At 53.6% G+C, this 18,413-nt stretch overlaps 1 long non-coding RNA gene across 3 annotated transcripts; it reads left to right on the top strand.

Annotated features, from left to right (window-relative positions):
- The first annotated feature begins 1,369 nt into the window (after nucleotides 1-1,369).
- Nucleotides 1,370-16,648, top strand: LOC147577837 (uncharacterized). 3 transcript variants are annotated; one of them, XR_015254534.1, is made up of 5 exons: nucleotides 1,370-7,436; nucleotides 8,347-8,523; nucleotides 9,202-9,618; nucleotides 9,944-10,144; nucleotides 10,775-16,648. It is a non-coding gene; the product is annotated as an uncharacterized LOC147577837 (long non-coding RNA). The 3 variants fall into 3 exon arrangements; XR_015254532.1 differs by having other exon boundaries at nucleotides 8,347-9,618; XR_015254533.1 differs by having other exon boundaries at nucleotides 8,347-9,755.
- Nucleotides 16,649-18,413: the final 1,765 nt, after the last annotated feature.

The raw sequence follows: 18,413 nt of genomic DNA, 5'->3' as shown, positions 1-18,413 counted from the left end.
TGGAGAGATCGATCCTATCCTCAGGGGGGTTCACCGTCCAGTTAGCCAAGAGGCAACGGTGTGGTGGGAGCACTGAGGGGTTGGGGAGAGCACTCCCTAGGGGTAGGGTAGGAGGATACAGGGAGGAGGATTTCTTTGAGGAATGGTTGGAGTTCAGGTGGGGAGAAGGGGACACACATTCCGGGCAGAGACAGTTCTAGCAGAAGAGTCTGGGGACAAGAAAGTATGTAGTGTGTTCAGGGAAAGGGCATGAAATGTGTCTGAGATGCAGGGTGGGAAGAGAGGGGTGCGGGAGGGAGGAAACAGGGCAGGGCTTTCAGTGCCACCATAGGGAGTGTGACTTCTCCTGAGGTTGATGGGGAACCCTGCAGGGTTCGAAGCAGGGGAGCGATGTCATCAGGTGTGGGTTCTAGAGAGATCGCTGTGGCAGTAGGTAGAGAGGACAGATAAAAGGAAGGAAAAAGAGAGGACTGATTGAAGTTGTCGCAGTGAGTTGAAGGTGGTCTAAACCAAGGCAATGGCAAGGGAGCTGGAGAGGGGGACAGATGGGAGAGAGCTTTCTGAAACAGAACAGCAGTACTTACAGTAGAACAGTTTGAGGGAGAGAAGGTAAGGACAACTGAATTTTCTGGCTCTGGAACCTGAGGTAGACAGTGACAGCATTAACTGGGATGGGGGACCCAGGAAAGGAGCAGGGTGAGGTCACCTTCAGGGTACCTGTCAGACATCCATTTCTTCAAGAGCTCTCTGTACTAGGCCCCCGGATGTGGGAGTAGATAAGACCCAACCTCATCCGCAAGATGCTAGAGGGAGAGAGAAGAGAGAATATTGTATTAGGAAGCTTCGGTTGTAAGCGACAGAAACTCAGTTCAAACCAGGCTAAGGGTGGGGGGGGGGGATTGAAAAGGAAAAGGAGAGATCGAGAATTTAGTGGCTCCTTTACCTTGGAGTTTCAAGGGCATGTTAACTTCAGGCGTTGCTGGATCCAGGGTTCCTAATAGGGTGGAGAGGAAGTTTCTACCCTCAGGGGGCTCCTTGTGTTATCTCCTCTCCACCCCATCAGTCAGTTCTGTTTGTTTCCACCTGTCTTTAAGAATGGGCCTCTTTCGGGGCGCCTGGGTGGCGCAGTCGGTTAAGCGTCCGACTTCAGCCAGGTCACGATCTCGCGGTCCGTGAGTTCGAGCCCCGCGTCAGGCTCTGGGCTGATGGCTCGGAGCCTGGAGCCTGTTTCCGATTCTGTGTCTCCCTCTCTCTCTGCCCCTCCCCTGTTCATGCTCTGTCTCTCTCTGTCCCAAAAATAAATAAACGTTGGAAAAAAAAAAAATTAAAAAAAAAAAAAAAAAAAAAGAATGGGCCTCTTTCTAGCCCACGGCAGACGGGCCCTCTCTAGTCCCAGGAAGGATGCTCACATGTCCACACACTGTCAGCTCACACTTCAGAAGGAAAGGCCAGTGGCCCTACTGGCTGTGTGGACGGACAGTCCCAGGAAGGGCTCTGATTGACCCAGTGGGCATCACACGCCCAGCCCCCGCCCAGTCACTGTACCAAGGAGAATGTGGCACTGTGGTTGGCCTCCTTGCCCTTCCCAGCTTGTAGGGCCCTGTGATGGACATCCCGCCGACCCCCATGGACAGGAAATGAGAAGGACTGGGAATATGCCAGATCGGCACGATGAACTACATCCCTGCCTCCGTTCAGCCCGAGGCTTGAGGGCAGAACCCTGGGGAACACCGATGTTGAACAGAACTTGGGAAGGAGACTGAGGAGTATGAGAGGGGTTCTGGGTCTTCAAGGCAGGAGAGAAGTCCTGCAAGGAAGGAACAGGCAGAGGCAAATTCTGGAAGGGGCGACAGGCTCCTGCTGTTCTGGGCTCCACCCACCCAAGCGGAAAGGCTCTCCCCCCCCCATTCAGCCAATACAGGTGCTACCCCCTGCCCCCAGCAGAGCCTGTTTCCCTATTTGGGAAATGAGGACTCCAACAGAACACTCCCCCCAGCCGTGGCTGAGGGGCATGGGTGAGCTGGCGCTGAGAAATGCTTACCTCGGTGCCTGGCACCTGGTAAGGGCCCAATAAATGGGAGCCACGTAAGGTGCTGGTGGAAGATACGGCGGTAATAAAGGCACGCAGATTCCTGCTGTCCTGGGAGGGCGGAAAGTACAGCTAATAAATTCAGCATCACTGAGATACCGTTCATTCATTCAGTCAGTCAGTCAGTCTTTAATGGAGCACCTGCTGTATACTGGTCCCTATGCAAGACACAGCAGATGGCAAGAAGGCTAGGACGCAAGAGTCTGAAGTAGTGTGGGACAGACACAGCTAATAGTTAGGCTGTAAGGTCATAAGCACCATAGGGACTGGGCTGTGGGGGCCCAGAGAAACTCGGTCCTGTGGAGGCACGAGGGCAGCGCCCCAAGAGGGCAGAATTTGACCTGGGTCTGAAGGACGCTGGTGAAGGACGGAAACAGCTGACATTTCACGAGTGCTCATAGTGGGTCGGGCACTAAGTGTGCCAAACATCTATTTCCACGCATGAGGTAGGGAGTGTTGTCCCTGTTACGTGGATGGGGGCGGGGGGCCCAGGCTTGCTCAGAGTCCCTTGCTTGTAAGTGGGGGCACCGGGCCTGGCCCAGGGGCCTGACCCCACTGGATGGAGGAGAGAGGAGAGATAGGAGGTCAGGCAGAGGGGAAAAAGACAGTGCGACCCAACCGTCCGGGAGGGAGAGAGGGAGCCAGGATTCCCGCACAGGGAACGTCATGCCTCTGAGAGTGTGGGGCAGGGACAGTAGGACAAACGTAAGGTGGGAGCCGTGACCTCCAGCAAGTGTGGCGCCTCCTGGAACCTACCTCTCCTTATTTGTAAAATGGGGATAAGGAAGTCTGTTATCTTCACCCCCATTTTACAGATGAGGAAACTGATTGTTAGATGGAGACCGTCTGGCTGCAGGGCCCACATGCTAAGCCACAACACCGTGGTTCTGTTGGAGCCGATGAGCTGTGAGAGTTCACTGCAAACCCTCCTCTCTGCCTCAAGGGTAGCCATGAAGAGCACCCCAAGGGAAGTGGGGAGCCTCCACAGGAAGAGCCCTCAGAGGACCCCAGAAGACAGTCCTGTGCTCTTATGCAGAAATCCGATCTCTTAAGGCCCTTAGAGACGATTTCATTCATGCACTGGGGGGATGACGCATGTAACTTACAAATAGGGAAACAGCCCAGAAAGAGGGAAGTGACTGGTCCAAGGCCACACAACGAGCTGGTCGCGGAGAGCCATCTAGAACGCAGGTTGCCTGACACCTGGTCCTGTGCTCTTTCTCCATTCCAAAGTCCTCTCGTCACAAATGACCTCTCCTCTGCCTACAGGGCGGCAATCTCTCCCAGTGCTGAACACCTAGTGCGGACCAGGCACTTCATCTGCCTGTCTCTGGTCTTCCAGACTACCCTGTGAAGTATTATCCACGGCAGCCAGGAGTCCTAGAAGTACGCACAGGTAAGACCTGGTTTACTGATAGCACATTACAAAACGTACCAAGTAGTCGTCCATCCAGACTCTCCCGCCCTATAAATCATACGATCCGATTTCACAGAAGAGAGAACTGAGGTTCAGAGATGGGAAAAGTCTGCCTCAGGGGCTCCCAGCTAGGAGGCAACAGGGTGAGGACTAGTGTGCGGGCATTTCTGACTCCAAAGCCAGGGTGTCTTGTCCCCGCCCCAATCTGCTGCCAGGTAAAAGATGGCAGGACTTGCCGAGGGAGCTGAAGGATGACGGCTGGAGGGGCCGATCCCCAATGATGAGCGAGGTAACAGTTCTCACAGTGGCTAAACAAAGAGCCCTTGCAGTCCGGCTGCCTGGGTTCGAGTCTTGTTCTGTCCCTTCTTAGTTCTGTGCCCTCAGGCAAGCCACTGGTCCTCCCTGAGCCTCAGTTTCCTCGTCTGTAAAATGGGGATGGTAATAATGTTGCCCACCTCGTTGTGTTGTTGGAGGGTTAAATTAGAAGCGTGTGGCACACAGCAAGCACAGTGAAAGTCTTGCCTCTTATTTGCTGGCACCTTGTATGACATTTGGTAGAGGCCTCCTGTCTCGTCTACTATTAATACTGCCTTTATAGCACTGCGTGTTCCGGAGCCTGGCCACCTGGGCTCTGCCACTTGCTAGCTGTGTGGTCTAGAGCTTAGAGGGAGACTGAAGGTCAGGCTCATGAAGTTTAAGCCTTGGGTCGCTCCCTTGCGAGGCCTTGTGCATCATTTTGTATTCATAATTTCCTATTATTTTTCTTAACGGGGTTCCCCAGTGTGGTATACGCTCTACTCACATCCTGCAAAATGTGGATCCGCCCCTGTGTGCGCAACACGCTCGGCCTCTCCGGTGTCTCAGTTTTCTCATCTGTTAAGTGGAAAGAGTGTTACGGTGCTGATGAAGTGAATGAATACGTTTAGGATGCTTGAAAAGTGCCTGGCACGTTGTTAATTCCCCGATAGCTGTCGGCTTCTCAAGTAAATCTCCAGCTAGTGAATGTGCTAAGTGCTAGTAAATGTGCTTCGTGGTTTACATTGGTCATGTTATTTAATTATGTTTAATTGTCACAACAACCCCTCCCATTTTACAGGTGAGAAAACAGAGGCTCGGAGAGGTGAGGTCACAGAGCTTGGAACCCACATGGGTCTGATGCCAGGGCCATGCCCCTTAACTATTGCCCTGATACCTTCCTGTTTATGAGGTGCGCCTGGCAGCTGAACCTGAAGGACTCGGGTCACACCGCAGCCAGGCACTGCCTGCCAGGTCACTTGCAGGGAATCCATGAGGCCCCTGCCGGGGAAGAGCTCCCCATCCCCCCCAAGTCCAGCTGGGCCCCCCTGGCTCTGCCACACCTAGTGCCCTCGTCCCTCCTGCCCCCTAGAGCTTCCTCTTGAGCCCCTGTCACCAGAGGCCCTGGCCCAGGTGGGGCGGGGGCCAACGGGTGACAATGACCGATTTAGAAAGTAAAGTTGCTTCTCAAACAAATAAGAAAGAAGAGGAAAGAAAGAAATGGCCTGCCCGCTTCCTGCCCCACTCTCTCTCCCAGCACCTGGGGCCCAGCTGTGAGCTTTTCACTGCTTGTTTGTTCATCCTGCTCGAGGAGCCTCTTCTTAAAGCTCCAGGCCCCCTCCACAGGGGCGGCGGGATGACTGTGGAGCCAATGGAAATAAGCACCCTCCATGATTGTTGTATTGTTGCCGTCTAGAGTATTGTTTTGGACAACAATACCAATAATCATAACAATCTGGGTTTCCTGCAGTTGGCAGAGGGGGGGTTATCGGCTTCGACTTGGGTGTGGCCGTCCTGGCTGCGATTTCTGAGGTGTGAAGGCCTACGCAGCTCATTAGCTCTCTCTGGGCCTCAGTTTCCTTGCCTGCAAAGTGGGAATGGGGGCATGGTGAGCGCCAGAGGAGGCAAGCAAGAGCGCGTACCAAGCAGGGCACGGCCGCTGCTCAGTCGGTTACCAAAGCCAGGGTCACCCAAGAGCACGACTTTAAGAGCCTCCCCAGCTGTGGTGGGAAAACTCGGTGGACTAGGAGGGGGTGATAACGCCTGTTGTGTTCTAGCCTCCGTTGTAAGGGCTTTATGTACAACAACTCACTTCATCCTCACCACGCCGCGTGCGTGCATACTGTCAGATGAAGACACCCAAGAGTGATTTGCCCAAGGTCAGTGCATCCGGCAGGTGCAGAGCCAGGACGAACCCAGCCTGTCCCGCTCCAAAACCGGCGCTCTTCTTAGGGGCATACGCGGCCCCGGGGGCGGGTCTGGCTGCATAGGGTCTGCTTTGCTGCGTCACCGTGGACAAGCCCTTTCCTTCTCAGCCTCAGTTCTTGATCTGCAAGCTGAACAGCCCACGGTACCTGCCTCCAGACAGCATACAGCCCGCAGGGGAAAGTCATGGTCAGATTTAGTGACAGTGTAGAGAAAGACAATGGATGAACATATCAGGGGCTCTGGAAGCCACGGCTGCCGCTGCCATAATTATTATTAGTTTTAGAGTCACAGGCGAGAGTCAGCCTAGAGGATGCTGAGGGCCCTGCCCAGCTCTGCAAATCTAAATCCTGTGGTTGCAGCTGGGGAGTGACTCTAGGAGGCACCTGGTGAGAGGTGGCTCTACCCGTTGGGGCTAAAATAATCCCTGAGGCTGCCGCCATGCAATCTGCCACTCACCTGCCCTAATTAATGGCAAACTCACCAACCCTGCCTCTCCGCCTCACTCCCATCCCCCACGAGCTGTGTGGCCCTGGAGAAATCACTCGACCTCTCTGAGACAGGAAAAGGACATGACCCTGCAGAATTTTGATGGATTAGAGATAATGCAGACAGAGTACTCAGCACAGTGCCTGATGTGTGGTTGAGAAGAGGTGATGAGAACCTGAGTTTGGGGGCCGACCCGTGTTCCATTCCCGGCTACACCATTTCCTATTGTGTACCCTCGGGCAAGTTCCTTGCACTCTCTGAGCCTGGAAAATGGGTTAGCACAGCACCCAGCATACAGTAGTTGTTTACCTAACGATTGTGGTTGGTGGTGACCGTGTCTGGCCCTCTATAAAGATGTCCAGAGGCCTTCAAAGATCCCAGGGGTATAATGTTCTCCACAGTGCTGGGTTTCTCTGTTTGCCCCTCTAGAACTCCCCTCTGCCCTTCTCCATCCTGTTCTGTGCCCTGGCAGGTGAACTCTGGGGTGCCATCAATGGCCTCTTTTGCCCTCTGGTTCTGGTTGGGTGGGGCAGGAAGGCAGAGGGCAGGCGGAGAATGGGGCATAGTGATTCCCCCAGCCCCTTGCTACAGGGTTGCACGGGTTGGCTGTGTCCCTCACCCAAAGGCTCTGGCTCCTGGTAGGCGACCCCGTGCATACATCTCTGGCCCTGAGTCCGGGTTGCGTCTCCCTCTTCACCCTTCAGGCCGTGGGTGGTAACGGCTCCCCACTGTGGCCAGCCCTGGGATACTGCACCATCCCTCCCGGTCTCCCTGAATCCTGCCTGCGTCTTTGGTAATAGTCTCTTGATTAAACCCTCTTCAAACTTCTCAACTTGAGTGTACCGTCTGTTTCCTGCCAAGGCCCTGCTCATGGTTTTAGTGTGACATGTATCCTGTCGTATTCGTCAAGGACTCCAGGTATGGTAGAATACAAAACTTCACCCTGGTTTCACATGTACATACGTATCCACTTGAGTAACTTTGGCTGAGTATCTGCTGTGTGCCAGGCCCCGTACAGGCAGCTGGGAGCAGAGATAACCGAGCTAGAGCTCCTGACCCCAAGGAGTTCATGGACTAGATGGGGAGACAGACGCCTAAACAGACAACCACAATATTTGCTAAGAAGCCGTTATAGAAGCGTGTACAAACCCTGAGGCAAGAGAAACCCTCAAACTCTGAGGGAGGCTGAGAAGGCTGCATAGCAGAGGGACCTCCTCAAAGGTAAAAAAAATTCTTAATAACATATTTTATCTAACCCAATATTTCAAGGTATTATCAATGTATAATATCACTTAAAAGTGATACAAAAATCCTTAAGAATTTTAACATTTTTTCCCCTAAGTCTTAAACAGCCCAGTGCGTCTTTTACATGCACGGCACGTCTCCGCTCGGCCGGTCCCCGTTTCAGGGGCTCAGGAGCCACAGGGGGCTGTTTCCCCCCACTTTACAGATGAGGAAGCAGAGACTCAGGAGTTAAGCCACTTGTCCGAGGTCCCACTCCCCAGTGGGGGCATGATGTGAACCCACGTCTCTGTAGCTCCAAAGCCTGTCTCTTCCCGCTGCCCTGTTCTGTCTCTGGGCCAACCCCTGCTCCCCAGAGTGAAGACTTGGCCGAGGGCTAAAAAGTTAAAACTTCACCTGAGGTGAACTTCACCTCTGACCCCAAATCCTGTAATGTTTCTACGTCAGTTGAGTCCATGGGACAGAGTGGGGGAGGGTAACCCACCAAACTGGGTTCTGAGCCCTGTTCGGTCTAGGGTCCCTGGCAGGGCGTGAAGATAGGCTGGCAGGGGAGAACTGGGGACCACTGGTGAGTTGTAAGAGTCTCTTGCCGGGGGAGCTGTTAATGGCTGGAAGGCACGGCCTGCGTTGGACTGGAGGTCTGCAGAGGTAACAGACTAGGCGCACCGGACGGTGCCAGCAGGTCAGCTTGGCATCTTCGCCTCCACCACACTCAGCGGTTCCTCCCTAGGCAAAACACCGTATCATCCAGAAACACCCACTCCTGAGTATGTAGGGTCACAGTGAATAAGTCACTGTCATTTTCACACCGATGCGGGGGAAATTTCGATGGGATGAAAAGGTAAGGCCTTCTCCTTCTTCTTAATATTTATTTATTTTTGAGAGACAGAGACAGAGCGTGAGTCGGGGAGAGGCAGAGAGAGAGGGGAGACACAGAATCCGAAGCAGGATCCAGGCTCCGAGCTGTCAGCACAGGGCCCGATGCGGGACTCGAACCCACGAACTGTGAGATCATGGCCTGAGCTCAAGTCGGATGCTTAACCGACTGAGCCACTCGGGCAGCCCGGTAAGGCCTTGTGATGGGCAGCTTATCCAGGCTCTCGTGTGGAGAGAGTCCTGGGAGGATTCTTAGACCCACGTCCGTGCTTTGGAGGAGAAACCAGAGCCATGGAACGTTGGCTGCAAGTAGGGGAGGTCCCTGGCAAGCCCGGGGTGTGTGTGATGCTAAAAACCATGATCAGTAGCTGAGTATTCAACACCCACCAGTTCACTTTCATCAGCTGTCCACCTGCCGGTAGAATCATCATCCAACCATCCATCCATCCACTGTCCACTCCTCCAGCATCCATCTCCCAATTCCCTCATTCCCCCCTCTCCCCGTTCACTCACTTCCCCCCAGTCCTGTCACTCCACCCCCCCCCCCCATCCCTCACCACTGACTCTGCACCTGGTCCTGTGCTGGATGCTCAGTGTGCAACGAGTAAGACTGCGATCTTCCTTCAAACCCACTGAGGCAGGCAGACGCTTCGTCTATGCGAGGGAGGTGAATGTGGTGGTGGAGGGTTCTAGGAGGTCTGAGATTTCAGACCTGGAAGACCTAGACAGGCATCAGAGTTAGTCCCGCGATGCTAAGTCTGGGAAACTGAGGTCTAGAGAGGAGATAAGACATGCCAAGTCACAGAGTCAGGGGGGGGGGCGGGGGTGAGCTCAGGTCTCACTCCCATTTCCCTGTTCTTTCCGCCAGACTCTAGGCCCCACTTCCGCATCCATACTCAGCAACACTGGAGGCCAAACGCTCTCAACCCCTTAGTGCCTGGCACGGCCCTGGGCCTGGGGAAGGGGACCTTCCCTGTTGCCACGGCACACCTGCGCTGTCCCCACGGACAATCAGATTGGTAGAGCTTTCTCATGCTCTTCCCATCGTCCCACGGAAAACCCACCACAGTTCCGGAGGACTGGCATCACCACCCCTTTTTACAGGAAAGGGGGCTCAGAGGGGGGAAGGGGCCTGCCTAGAGTCACACAGCTCGAGTGCAGCGGAGCCAGCATCCTGAGTCACCATTGTGAACCTGATCTGAGACACCAGGCGGCACCTCACATAGCCTTGAATGTTCTGGCCCCAGGCCGATGTTGTGCCATTGAAGTCAGGGGCTGCTGACAGGTAGGTTCGGCAGGGACGGGAACGTTGGGGGAAGGACCCTGAAAAGGAAACCCCGGAGACTGTTTTCACCTGGAAGGGCTCCGCCCCGCCCAGCAATGGAAAATGTGTGTCAGAGGAAGCCGCTGGCTGGGGATGGGGTAGGTGTGCGTGGGTGAGCATTTGGAGGGGCACAACGGGGGAGGGGCAGGATGTGCTGGGGTTGGTGGGCAAGGTCGGGGTGCCGGAGCGGGGCGCGGGCTCTGCCCTCTGCCCACTGCCTTTTTCTCTCTGGTTCTCGCTTTCTTTCTCATGCTCTCAGAACTAACAATACAACTTTCACTTCCAGACAGATGGGCCGACTGTCCTATGAAAGCTGTCCCCACGCCCTACCTCCCAGATCCCCTTGGCCAATTCGCTCTGCTGGGTAGTTACCGCAGCAAGCATTTATTGAGCACCTGCTGCATGCTCAGATGCAGGGATGCAGGATGGCCTCTTCCCTGCCCAGAGAAGTGCACAACCTGGTGAAGACAGAAATATGACGAGACAGGTACAATACGTGGGTGACACAATCCCCTGGGGTGGGGGGGGGGGCGGTGGACAGAGAGGCCTTCTGGGAGACAGCACACCAAGCATAAGGGAGGTAATATAACTGCTCCTCCGTGTGCCAGATCAAAAGACTAAACCCTTTCAAGGCTTTTATGGCTTTCCATTCTCTGAAATAGGAACGGCTAGTATTCCCGTTTTACACGTGAGAAAGTTGAGGCGTTGAGACAAAAAGTTGCCCAAGGTGCCACTGCTGGACGCTGGGCAATGGGGGAGCTGGGATTCAAAACCAGGCACTCTGCTCTTAACCACTCTACCGAAGACAGGGAAGGGGGAACAGGTGGTGGTGGAGGCGGGGGGGGGGGGGTAATAAGAGGAAGGGCCCGAGGAAATGGTGTATCGTGCTGATAGCAGAGGGCAAAGGGCAGAGATGAGAGGCTGGGAGCATGTGGGGCCCAGGCAAGGAGTCCCTCCAAGCGTTGCCCGGGCACTGGGGAGCTGTGGACACGTTTTGAACAAAGGAGTGGCATGGGCGTGTCTGTTCTAGAAAGGCCCCCGCCTTTCAAGTGGTGATCAGTGGGGGCAGTGGCCGAAGTTAAATGTGATTGATTTCAGCGTGTTATTCGTTCCCTAGGGCCATTGTGACAAGGTACCGCAAAGCCGGGGTTAAGATAACACGGACTTATTCACTCTCTGTTCTGGAGGTTCGAGGATTGAAATCGAGGTACCATCAGGGTCACCTTGTCTAAGACTCTGGGTAGAAACCTTCCTTGCCTCCACCTAGCTTCTGGTGGCCATCAGTCGGTGGCATTCCGTAGTGGTCAGCTCTATCACCCCCATCTCTGCCTCTGTCAACAACAGTGTTCCCCTTGTGTGGTTCTCTCCTCTTCTTAGGAGGACACCAGTCAGAGTGGACTAAGGGCCAACCCTGCTCCAATACGACCTCTTCTTAGGTAATTCCTCTGCAGCAACCTTCTTCCGAAATAAGATCACATTCTGGGGTGCTGAGAGTTGAGGCTTCAACATAACTTTTGGGGGGACGTAACCCAACCTATAACAGATGTCCTTAAAGTGCTTGTCATATAGATAAATATCAAATCTGGGGGAAAAAAATCCTATGCACATCTCACGTCACAGTTTGAGATTTAGGAAATTTGGCCTCAGCATGTCTGTCCCCCACACTAATACTTTGCCCTAGTGAGTACTAAATAAATGTTTGGGAAATACTTGACTTGTGGTCCCCTAAGGCTCCCAGGTCTTTCCTTAACAAGTTAGAGAAATAGAATGAAAGTCCCCAGAGAACAAAGTCAAGCTGCCCTCTGTCCTGGATTCCTGGCAGGCAGCAGCCCCACTGACCTGGGCACCCCCTTCCCTGCCTGCCTGGGCACCAGCTTGGGGAAATAGCCAGTCATGAGAAGGATGGAAAGGAGAGGCCTCAGCTCCCTTCCTCTCCGGATTAAGCAGACTCACTGTTCTCAGTCCTCTCCCTTGCCTCCCTATCCACACAGGCTCAGACTACTCCACTGAGACAAGTATCCCTGCATTACTCTTGCTTCCCTGGCCCGGTTCAGGCCTTTCCCTTTACCACTGGGACTATTGTCCCCGGTCTTCGAACTGATTTCTCTGCTACCAGCACCAATTGGGTCATCCTAAATATGAATCTGATGACTTCTCTCACTGCTCTAAAACCTTCAGTGGCTCCCTATTGCTCTCAGAACAAAGTCCGGATGATTCCCTAGCTTACCGTTTCAGACTTTGGACATGTTGGTCCCCAGGTAGCTATCCAGGCTCGTTCTTCACTACCTCCCTACATGTGCACTATCCTACAGGCAGGGGAGGTTCCAGAATTTCCATCTAAAAGAGACGGGGGGGGGGGGGGGGTCACATTCTGGTTGGCAGGGGACACCATGGAGGCTTGTCTTTATAAGCAGGAATGCCTGAGCATGATGGTGCTTTCCTGTTTTCAGCATCTGCTCCTTGGGGTACACTGTCCCCTCTACAGGGAATCATCTCTCTACATCCCAGTTTTTCAACATGTGACTCAAAGGACCTCTTCACCCTGATCACATAACCAGAAGGACTTCTCCCCGATCTGCATACAGGGTATTTTGGTAGAACTTCATTATGAAGTTTATTCCAGTGCACCTTGTCCTGGCCACAGGTTGCACCTCCCTTCCCTTAGAGCTAGGTTCTAGCCCCAGGCCTGGGCTGAACAGAAGGAAGGGCAGGTGAGAAAAATGCCAGGGTAGAGACCTGGCTGCTGAAACACTTTGTCAGTGTTTGGCTGCATGACTCTAGGCCAGTCACCTCCCTTCCCTGGGTCCTTCTCAAGTCCTTCTCTGTAGGGTGGGGGGTGGGGGGAGGCATTCAAGGAGGGTGAAAGCATGAGCTAAGTTTCTCCCTCCACCCCAGGTCTGACCAGACCTCAGTTCTATGAACAGAAGCTTTTGGGGGTCCTTTATTTTGTATTAATTTACATATATTTGCATATGTGCTATAATAGGCACTGACTACATTTCATTCATAGAAAGAACTGATGTCATCTAATTGATGTCCAGGGACGGAAAAAAAAAACCCCACTGGCTCATGGTTCTATCCAAATCTTACCAGTCAGAGGTCTTTAGTGATTAACCCTCCCACACCCTCCAGAGGAGTAACTGAGGCTCAGAAAGGGAAAGTGACGAGGCAAATGACACACAGTGAGTGTCAGGCTTCCTCCAGGCTTCCCAGAGTCCTCTGCCAGGGGATTGCCCCAGGCACCGGGTTCCTCTCTCCATGCAGGGTGCAGGGTCGAGGGGTGTGAGGGGAGGCTAGGCTTTCTCTGTAGGCCCTTCTCTGCACCCCAGAATAACAAAGCCTGCTAGCTTAACAGCCTCCGCAACCACCACAGGAAACCAAATTGTAGTAGAAAGTCAGATGGGAGTGGAAAATCTTCTCAGAGATGTGAGATCGTTGCTTTCACCTGTTCTAAAAATAACTCGGTTTATTAGAGATTGATAGATGACAAGATAACCCACAAGTTATTCCGCTGAGGCGGGGGAGAGGAGAGAGTTCCACCTGTTTGAACAAAAGGGGAGTTTGGGGGGTGCTGTGGGGGATTGGCGAGATGGCTGGACCCTTCGAACTCAGTGTTCAGTGAAAGTTAGTTAGGGGGGTGGGCAGGTGCCCCTCGGAACACCAGGGCCAGGACGGAGGACACTGCCTTCAAGGATCCTAGTCCAAGGAGCAGGGAGACAGATAACAAAAGTTGACAAATAAAATAATTGCAAACCGGGAAAAGTGCTCCAAGAGAAACAAACAGTAGGGAGATGAAGAGGAACGGGCGAGACTGAAATGGTCAGGGAGACCTCCGGAAGGAGGGGGCCCTGAAGCTGGGACTGGACAGTGAGAAGGAATGAGCACAGCAAAGAATGGGGGGAAGGGCATCTCCAAGAGAGAGACCAGCATGTACAAAGGCCCAGAGGTAGAAAGGAGCTTGGCGGATCTGGAAGCTGGAAGACCAGTGCTGGACAGAGAGGGAAGGGGTGTGGACTTGTAGGAGGGGCTGGGAAGAGGGCAGGGCCAGGCCTGTGCTGGCTTGGGGGGCTTCTTAGGTTCATGGATTTGATTCCAGGTCAGTGGGAAGCTACTAAAGCGAAGTTTTCAGCAGTGGCATCGGGAGACGTGGTTTGCCTTTTAAGAAGCTTGTACTTGGGGCACCTGGTTAGCTCAGTCGGTAGAGCGCGCAACTCTTGATCTTGGGGCTGTGAGTTCGAGCCCCACATTGGGCGCAGAGATTACTTGAGAAAAGAAGGAAGCTTGCCCTGTTGTGGGGAATAATGAGGGGAGGCTCAAGCAGCAAGGAGACCGGCCACGCAGTGGAAATGGCATCCGGTGGGAGGCCCGGTGGCCTGGACTAAGATGGGGAGAGAACTCAAGGGACTCAAAGTGGGTTTTGGAAATACATTTCATGGGAGCTACAGATGGGTTGGGCTGGAGGTGGGGTAGAGGGTAGAGAGAAAGAAGGCACTAGGAGGGCCACCCAGGCATCTGGCCTGAGCACCTGGTGGGTGGTAGTGTCATTTCCTGGGGGTGGGGAAACGCGCAGGCGGGAAGGGCAGGTGTGGGACTCCGGTTTGGGGGGTGTGAGGTTTGAAAAGCCTGGCGATCACCAAGAGAATCTGCCAGAAGGCAGCTCCAGAGGCCCTAGAGGCCTCGGGTCCTTCCACTGTTAATGAAGTCTTATCGGTGAGCTCCAGGGGACCAGGGGCCAGCTCTGCTTGGTTTTATAGCATCAGCACCTAGGAAGGTGCCTTGCACATAGTAGGTGCTCCACAAAAAGTTGGTGGATGCGGGATCATCAGCTAAAAGCAGCCTCCCAGGCATGGTGGGTGCTTCGTAAATATTGAAGGGATTCTCGGACCCCTCTTTTCTCACCCCTGCAGCCGGCCCATCGATGATTCCTGCGGCTTTGCCTTTCTCAGTGTTTCTCAAGCCAATCCCCTACTCCATTCCTACCACTGCTGCCCTAGTCCAGACCCTCAGCGTTTAGCTACATTTACTGCGAGCTGTGAGCACCTACTATGTGCCCGACACTGTGCTAGGCCCTTTAGGAGTATTTTTCTTACTTAACACCCCCAAGGCGCAGGAAACCTTCCCTCCCTCTTACTACCCACAGCACCACTGCAACAGCCTCCTGTGTGATCTCCCCGTCTTCAGGCTCCACCCTTCCAATCCATCTGCCATCCCTCAACCAGGGCGGTTTGCAAAACTCAACATCTGCTCTGTCCCTCCGCTGCTTACAACCCTCTGCTTGTCTACAGCATCGTGACCCGACAGCTTAACGTGGCTGACAGGACCCGAGTTCCATCCCTGCCTCATCTGCCACTGTGCCTCCGGCTGAATCTTCCCTTCCCTTGCAGGTCCCTGGAGCATCCAGCGCTGCTTCTCACCCCCGTCCTTGCTCCTGATGCGTCCTCTCCTGGCGGGGGCGGGAGGAGGTTCCTATTGCTACTTTGTTCACACTCATCATTTAAGGCTCAGCTCTTCCGTCTTCCTCAGCTCTGCTGCTGGCTAGGCTGCAGGTCCCTCAGGCCACCTTCTCCCCACTCTGTGTTGACTTCAGCAGCACCACTAATAAGAACTCTTTTTAATATGATAATTTGTCTCTTTAAAAAAATTTGTTAATGTTTATTTATTTTCGACAGAGAGAGAGACAGAGCATGAGTGGGGGTGGGGCAGAGAGAGAGGGAGACACAGAATCTGAAGCAGGCTCCAGGCTCCGAGCTGTCAGCAGAGAGCCGGATGCGGGGCTCAAACTCAAAGCCCGTGAGATCATGACCTGAGCCCAAGTCCAATGCTCAGCCGACTGAGGCCACCCAGACACCCTGATAGTTTGTCTTTTAATTAACGTATGGGATTATTTCCCACTCGTTAGGTCTGGTGGTTCCTGAGTCACAACTGAACAACGATCCCTGGGCAGCATTTCCCCATAGGGCAAGAGCAGTGGTCAGTGAGTCTACTCTTCTCCTGAGTTGGCTGTGATCTGAAATGAGTCGCTATCTCCAGAGACTATATAGGTGTCAGTAGAACAGGGCTGAGGGGTCTTCGTCCCTTGCAAACCCTGGACTGTACCGAGGGGAAGAAGGCTCCAGGAGTTTATTCTCACGCAATGCCTTCTGATCCCGGTCCTCCCTCTGTCTTGGGGCTCAACGGGTTCTTTGAGTTTTCTTGTTCCCACCCAGGCAGAGGGGGAGCTGATGTCCAGTTGAGGGTTCTCCCTCCGCTAGGCAGGGGTCTACACCCGTATGGCCAGCGTGTGACCGGCCCAGCCAGCCCCTCCGACAGCGTGGTGCAGACCACACTAGGCAGTGGCCTAGCCCCTGGGAGCGAGAGCTCACCGCTGCCACATTTCCAGATGTCACTGCCTGGTGGGGCCGCATGGCTGCCGCTCTCCGTGTGACGCTCCTGACCCTGTGGTTCAGGAGCTGCTTCAGCTTTATGCACGTGGCAGCTTTGGCTGGACCGATGGTGTGTGGTCCCACACTGCTGCAGGACAGACAGACACAGCCAGCCAAGGAGAACCATGCCCACTCAGCATCGGCTCCTTCAGCCTCAGCAACCAGCGTTCCAGCTCCGGGACCAGACTCCTGTCGTTCTGGGTGAAATGCAGATCCTATAATAATAATAATAATAATAATAATAATAATAACTTTTATTTATTGAGGCATATCATATAACATATACTGTACTGAATGCTTTACAAATATCAAATAATTTGGGGCGCCTGGGTGGCTCAGTCGGTTGAGCGTCCGACTTCAGCTCAGGTCATGATCTCGCGGTTCGGGAGTTCGAGCCCCGCGTCAGGCTCTGTGCTGACAGCTCAGAGCCTGGAGCCTGCTTCGGATTCTGTGTCTCCCTCTCTCTCTGCCCCTCCCTTGTTTGTGCTCTGTCCCCCTCCCCTCAAAAATAAATAAACATTTAAAAATTTAAAAAAAAAAACAAGCATCAAATAATTTAATCCTGACCACAGTCTTATGAGGCGGGTAATTACTGGCCCCCATTTTGCACATTTAGGAAATTGGGGCACAGAGAGGTTAAGTGACTTGCCTACAGCTGCACACAGCGGGTAAATGACAGCACTGGGACATAGACCCAAGCAGGCTGGCATGCTCAACAGCTTTAACCGGTCACGTGACACGTGTCTGTTTGCTCGCCTGTCTCCCTTGAGAACAAGAACTGACTCTTGCTCTTCAACACTGGCACAGCGGCTGGCACACAGTAGGTGCTCCGTCAAGCCCCCCCGCCCCTTAACAGGAGCCGGTTTGCAACAGGAGCCCTAGGTAGGGTAAGAGAGCCTGGGGCGGGGCGGGTAGAGGGGTAGAAAATGTGTTTCATTTTAGTGGCTTTTTGCAACCATCACAAGATCACGTTCATTTTCACAACACTGCTGGGCGTGGATTATTAGACCCACCCGTCAGATGAGGAAACTGAGGCCCGAAGAGGCTGAGAAATTTGTCTGAGTCAGCTAGCTGAGAGTCGGTGGAGGTGGAAACCCAGGCCTCCTGACTCCAAGTCCAGTGCTCATTCTGCGCATCAGAATCGGGTCGGGGATGTTGCTGAACCTGAACCCTGTCCAAGGGGCATGGAGGCCCTGCCGAGTCCGGGGTCATTAATCACTCCCTCTCCCAGCATGAGGGAGCCTTTGGGGACCGAGGCTTTTTCCCTTCCTCTCAGCCCTCAGGGTCTAACACCTCTTCAGGGCAGGAAACTCTTCCTTGTCACAAAGCTCTGGCCCTCCCTCCGCCAAGTTCCCTCTAGTCCCAGGCCACTCCCCTCCCTGTCCCCCTCGAGGGTCCTGGTAAAAGCATCCGCTTGTCAGTGTAAATCTGCAGGGTTCAGACCAGCAGCTGGAGACGGATGGGCAGGAAGCAGGAACAATGGACGAAAGAGCCTCTGTGCCCAGGTGGGTGGGGGAGGGAGAGGCAGGAAGCAGCAGCCTCTCTCCTCTGCAGGCCTGGAGCCTGGCTGGCCGGAGGCCTGGGCTTCCAGAACCTCCGGGGTTTATTTGGATTCCCCAAGGATCCAAGCCGGGAGCCCTTCGCAAACATCAGACCAGCTCATCTCCGTGGGGCGCCCGGTCCAGGATGTGTGTGACAAGAATGTCCCTTTCATGCGTCTCTGTTTGTCCCTGGGGACTAGCACAGGGCCGGCTGCACAGTAGGGCAGGGGCTTGTCTGTTGCATGAAGAAATTAATCTGGCATTAACAATAAAGAATTGCAGAGTTTTCTTCTTTTAAAGTAACCTCCGTGTCCCACGTGGTGCTCGAACTTACAACCCTGTGATCAAGAGTCTGACTGAGCCAGCCCCTGATTTTCTTTTTTAAAAATATTTTTAAAACATCCACAATTTCCTCTTTCCCCTTCAACATTTTTGCACAGACTGTTCTTTCTGCCTGGCGTGCTCTTCCCTCCGCTTTTTGCAAGGTCAGCACCTTTTTAGCCTCCAGGTGCAGCTCAGATAAAGCTCTCCCATGAAGCTTTGAGGGCCCACTTTGACCCACACCCCTTGCTAAGGTAACCCCCATTCCCTGGCCCCGCTAATTCAGCACCCTGTTGATTTCCTAGGTGGCACTTATCTTAATACGGCATCTTCTCACTTACTATGTATCCTCTTTTTTTTTTTTTTTTTTTTTAATTATTCCCTGTCTCTCCCACAGAACTCATTCACTGTTGCATCCCCAAGGGGCAGGCACTTAGCGATGCTCCATAAATCGTTGTTAAATAGATCAAGA

The sequence above is a fragment of the Puma concolor genome, chromosome C1, assembly GCF_028749965.1.
Source record: "Puma concolor isolate L17-30 chromosome C1, mPumCon1.1.hap2, whole genome shotgun sequence".
NCBI classification, from domain to species: domain Eukaryota; kingdom Metazoa; phylum Chordata; class Mammalia; order Carnivora; family Felidae; genus Puma; species Puma concolor.
The sequence above is the reverse complement of the archived record's forward strand: the minus strand, read 5'-3'. Positions and strand labels throughout refer to the sequence as shown.